Source organism: Lagenorhynchus albirostris, chromosome 19, assembly GCF_949774975.1.
Source record: "Lagenorhynchus albirostris chromosome 19, mLagAlb1.1, whole genome shotgun sequence".
Classification (NCBI taxonomy): Eukaryota; Metazoa; Chordata; class Mammalia; order Artiodactyla; family Delphinidae; genus Lagenorhynchus; species Lagenorhynchus albirostris.
Window position 1 is genome coordinate 4,103,290 of NC_083113.1, and position 6,000 is coordinate 4,109,289.

Consider the following 6,000-nt stretch of genomic DNA (forward strand, 5'->3'; position numbering starts at 1 on the left):
ACTGTGTTTCAATTTCATGCAACCTGAGCCCTAACTGTCATAGTCCTCCTAGTTTATGACCCGATTCCTGGGGATTGGAATCCTTGAGATCTGTGCGGATTGCATGGAGCAGCCACACACCTGGATCATAGAATTCTAAAGTGTTAGGGCCACAAGGGGCCTTCAAGGAAACCCCAAGCAATGACCAGAGTTTCAGAGCCTGATGGGTGTGGGATCGAATCTCAGTTCTGCCCTTGCTCACTGTGGGTTCTGGACAAAAAGGGGTCATTGTAATAATGGGGATGGCACAGGGAGGTGGTGGCAGGTGGCACAGGGGAGGTACCTAACCTGGTTGAGTCGTGAAGGACGAGAAGGAATTATCGAGACAAAATGAGGGAGGGCAACAGAGGTAGAGGGAACAGCTAGAACAAACATGTAGAAGTGGAGAGATGGCAGCACAGCTGGGAAATTTTCCAGTAGCTCTCTGTGGCTATAGTTTACTGTTCCCTTGGGGGTTGGGGGCGGCTGTCAGATGTGACTCTGGACGAGTGGGCCAGAGCCACACAATGAAGGGTCTTGGAGCTCAGCCAGCTCTGACTTCCTCCGGAGGGCGTTGGGGAGCTGTAGGAGGGCTTCAGACAGGGAAGAAATCGTCATTTCGGGGTGATAGAAAGCTGTTTCTGAGGCTGATATGGGGAGAGGCCGGAGGCAGGGAGGACAGGACAGAGCCAGGGGTGGGATTGTCCCCTCCCTCCCATGCACCCCTCAGCACCTGGGATGCACGGAGTAGGTGTGGAAATCTGGGGAAGGCAGTGAAGCAAAGAGGGTGGATGGATGTTATAGGAGCACCCACCGTGTCTGCTACATGGGGCTGTCAGATTTAGCAAATAAAATTAAAGCATGCACAGTTCCATTTGCATTTCAAATAAATGACAAATAATTTTTTAGAAGTATCGAGACATTTTCTACTAAAACATTTCTCATCCAAATCTGACCGGGCATCCTGTAGTTTGTGTGGCACTGGCCCGTTTCAGATTTTCACGTGGGTGAGAATCACCTGAGGATCAGGTTAAAAGGCTGATTCTGCCTCGGTAGGTCAGAGTGGGGCCTGGGATCCTGCACTTCTCAAAGGCTCCCGGGTGGGGCCGATGCTGCAGGTTGGAGACCCGCACTTTGAGGAAGTGTCCACACTACCTTGTGGGGGTGGAGAAGAGGATGACACTGTTAATCGAAACAAAGCCCTCAGCACTGTGTCCAGCCCATGACGAAACCCCAAGAGATGGTTCTCCTCAGCATGATAATTTGAATAGTGTGTGTGTGTCTCTCTGTGTGGTCTTTCTCTGTATCTCAGGGGACTTCTCAGCAGCTGTGCTGCAAACTCTCCACCTCCGGTCTGCCCAGGGCAGCTGCTCCTGTCACTTGGAGGAGAAGATATAATCAGGAGGACGTAGGAAGGGGGTTTGTAAAGGGCTCCAGCATGGGAGTGTTCCTTGAGCCCCTGCACCCAGGAATCCCTCTGGGTACAGCCCTGGGGGTTTACGTATCACTTCATTCAACACTGACGGATGCTTGCAATGCACAGAGTGCTGTGGGGGACTCGGGGCTCTTTTGGTTACAGTGACAGACACTCAAGTGGAAATTGCTGAGGTCACAAAGGGGATTTCCTGGGAGAAACTCACTGGAGGGAAGGCAGAGCTGAACAAACCAACCTCAGGAAGGTTAGGAGGTGTGGGGGGGGCACCTGAACTCAGCCAAGTCATCCTCTCTCTCCCTTCTTGCTTCTCCGTGCAGCTTCATTTTCTCCTCCTGCAGCCTGGCTTCCTGGACACGATGACAAGGCTGCCATCAGCTCCCAAGTCTCCCATACCCCACAGAGATAGACAAAAGCTTTTCTCAATTCCAAAGGGGAAAAATCCCAGGGAAGGCTGCTGATTGGCTGACCTTGGGTCAGGTGACCACTGCTTGCTTTTTTCTTCGAGCTCAGACTCCATTCTCTTCCCAGCCCCCGTGATCTTATCTGGTCCCACGGCTTTCATTTCCATCTAGATGCTGACGAATCCCTGAAGGGGAGCATTGGAACTGTTTTTTGAGCCTAGCATCCAAAAACCCCAAATTAGTTAGGGTGCGGGAAGCTTCCATAACTAGGAAACCCCCACTTCTTAATCCATTAGGGCTGCTATAGTAAAATACCACAGACTGGGAGGTTTATGAACAACAGAAGTTTATTTCTCACGGTTCCGGAAGCTGGAAGTCCAAGATTAAGGTGCCAGCATGGTTGTGTTCTGGTGAGTGCCGTCTTCAGGGGTGTAAATGGTGGGCTTCTTGCTGTGCCCTCACATGGTGGAAGGGGCAAGGGAGCTCTCTGGGTCTCTTTTTTTTTTTTTTTTTTTTTGCGGTACATGGACCTCCCACTGCCGTGGGAGGAGCACAGGCTCCGGACGCGCAGGCTCAGCGGCCATGGCTCACGGGCCCAGCCGCTCCGCGGCATGTGGGATCCTCCCGGACCGGGGCACGAACCCGTGTCCCCTGCATCGGCAGGCGGACTCTCAACCACTGTGCCACCAGGGAAGCCCTCTGGGTCTCTTCTATAAGGGCACTAGTTACAATTATGAGGGCTCCACCCTCTTGACCAAAGACCCTCCCCTTGTCTTGTTCCAAAGACCCTCACCTTCTAATACTATCACCTTAGGGTCTAGGTTTCAACACATGAATTCTGTGGGGACACATATGCAGACCACAATACCATACATTATAATGGTAAATCACAAGCTTTTTTCTCTTAAAACTTTTAATGATTGTAAATACACATAACATAAAACTTACCACCTTAACCATTTTAAAGTGTGCAGTTCAGTAGCATTAAGTACATTCACATTGTTGTGTGACCATCACCACCATCCATCTCCAGAGCTGTTTTCATCTTGCAAAACTGAAACTCTGTCCCCATTAAACTTTAACTCTCCATTCCCCCTCCCCTAACTCCTGGAAATCTCCATTCTACTTGACCGGTGAACTTGTCTCTGTGAATGTGACTACTCTAAGTACCTCATATAAGTGGAATCATACAGTATTTGTCTTTTTGGGGCTTATTTCACTGAGTATAATATCCTCAAGGCTCATCCATGCCATAGCATGTGTCAGAATAGCCTTCCTTTTTTTAAGGCTGAATAGGGACTTCCCTGGTGGTCCAGCGGTTAAGACTCCTCGCTTTCAGTGCAGGGGGCGTGGATTTGATCCCTGGTCAGGGAACGAAGGTCCCACATGCCACGTGGCAAAAAAAAAAAGGCTGAATAATATTTCATTATATGTATATACCACATTTTGTTTATTCATTCATCAATGGACACTTAAGTGGTTTCCATCTTTTGGACTAATGCTGCTGTAACATGGGTGTACAAATTAGAGATTTATTTATTTATTGATCATGTAACAATTTGGATGGATATTGGGTACTGGGTGATGGAGATTGTCTCCATGAGATGGTTGTTAAAGGACCCTGAGTTTTGGGGCTACACCATTGCCTAGGGTTTTGTTATCCTCTCTATCCAGCTAACAAGAGGGGAAAGAATATGGAGCAGGCATGCTTGTTTTTTTTTTTTTTTTTGTCTTGTTTTGTTTTTGCCGTACGCGGGCCTCTCACTGTTGGGGCCCCTCCCGTTGCGGAGCACAGGCTCCGGACGCGCAGGCTCAGCGGCCATGGCTCACGGGCCCAGCCAGCCGCTCCGCGGCATGTGGGATCTTCCCGAACCGGGGCACGAACTCGTGTCCCCTGCATCAACAGGCGGATTCTCAACCACTGCGCCACCAGGGAAGCCCGGGATGCTTGTTTTTAAGCACCTTGGTGTGCAAATGGCCACTGTCACTTCCATTCCAGTCCTATTGGGGGTAACCGCTCACAAGTCCACACTTAGATGCCAAGAGGACTAGTAAATATAGTCCCTGTATGGGAAGGCATTCCAGGAATAATTCCATACATTGGAAGGGAAGAGCAGGTTTTGTGGTGAATTAGCCATCTCTACTGCAACTCCATCCTGTGTTTGGGAAATAGCTCAATACTATTGCTTTGGCTGTCTTAAGAGAGACTCATAATTACCAATAGTTTAAATCAGATAGAAAGCAATTTCTCTCCTGTAACATCTCAGCCAGCACAGAGCTTCTTTTCCACAAAGCCATCAAGTGTCTATCTTACCCGTTCTAGATTGTTGCTCCACTATCCTCCATTTATGGCTTCCATCTGGTGATGCAAAAGAGCTGCTCTGGATCTTGCCATTGGGTCCTTAATTTAGTCAGCTGTTTCCCCCACCAACCAGAGAAGTTCCGAATGATCTGATTCAGAGGAGCACAAACGTGTGACCTTTCTTATACACAGGTATCGTGGGGGTGAAGTTCATACCCATATAAATAATTTGTATTATTGTTAATGTCATAGCCCTTTCCCTCCATTCTAAGATGCATTCAAAATTTTACCTATGTAGTATTTCTGAAGGTGAGGCACAGGCATACCTTACTATTTACACTTAATACAGGACTTTTTTTGTTTTTTCCTGAAAGGATATTATTAAATCAACAATGCACATTTTATGATTGATGCTGGCTGAGCCTTGAAGGCATACAGCAACCACAGTAGTAGAAATAATACTACTAGTAAGTAATATTAATCACTACCATTTCCATTGAGAGCTTACTATGAGCCAGGTATTGAATTAAGCAAATGTACACAGATCATCTCGTTAAATTGAGGCTGTGAAAGGTGTTATTCAACAAGCTAATGACTTCCAAGCTTATGACTGTTTTGGTGATGACGATAAGAAAATAATTATAAATAACATCGATAAATCATCTGTTGCTTAGGTGACAGCCAGCCAACTACAGACCCGGGAAAGGACGAGAGGGTCCCAGCCTGCAAGGACACTGTGGTGTAAAGAGGAATTTGAAAAGCATATATTTACTAACAGAAACAGCTAACTAAGCTTACAAAGCACCCTCCTCACAAGAGGGGAGGTGGATCCCTAGCTGCTATGATCAATATTCTGTGACAGATACACTATTGATACTATGTATAAAATAGATAACTAATGAGAACCTACTGTATAGCTCAGGGAACTCTACTCAATGCTCTGTGGTGACCTAAATGGGAAGGAAATCCAAAAAAGAGGGGATATATCTATACGTATAGCTGATTTACTTTGCGGTACAGCAGAAACTAACACAACATTGTAAAGCAACTATACTCCAGCAAAAATTAATTAAAAAAAAATTGTTACAGGAGGTAGTTTGCACAGGCACGGGTCAATGCAAGAATTTGGAGCCAGACTCCACGGGTTCGAGCCCAGGCTCTGCATTCTCGGTTGTGTGACTTTCGCCAAGAGCCTTGATCTCTCTGTTCCTCGTATCTGCAAAACTGGACTGGGTACTCAATAGGACTTAAATGTATCTAAAAGCCCTTGGAGGCAGGCGTGCAATGTTATTTTAGAAAGGAGGACACAGGCTCAAGAGATGGACGTCGACGCCGGGCGGCGCCTGAAGTGCTCAGTCCAGTAAAGAAAGGACCAGCGTGGCAGACGAGGGACCGCTCCGGGCACGCGGGCTCCAACCGCTGAGAGCGGCGTCGGCAGGTAAGGGGTTACAACGATAGAGACGACAGGAGGACCATGGGTGGCATGAGCCGCCCTAGCTGCCGTCCTCACGAACGCCTCCCGTCCCGGGCTAGCGCCGGGAGCCGAATGCGCAGGCGCGAGAGCCCGGCGTGGGGGCGGGGGGCACCTCCCTAGACACCCGGAAGTCTCCGCCTAACGGGCCGAGCCCGGGCCTCCTGTCCTGGAAGGGGGCGGGGCCCGAAGCCCCTCAGAGCGCGGCGCCATAGAGCGTGGACGGAGGACCCTTGTCCTAGACGCATCCGGAAGTGGCTCCCTGGGGCGCCCGCTTCGCACCATTTAGCTGGGGGGGGGGTCGGCAGCTAGGGGTTGCCGGGCTCGCCTTCCTAGAGCGGCGAGGACGGGGTGGAGGCTGGAGGTGGGGTGG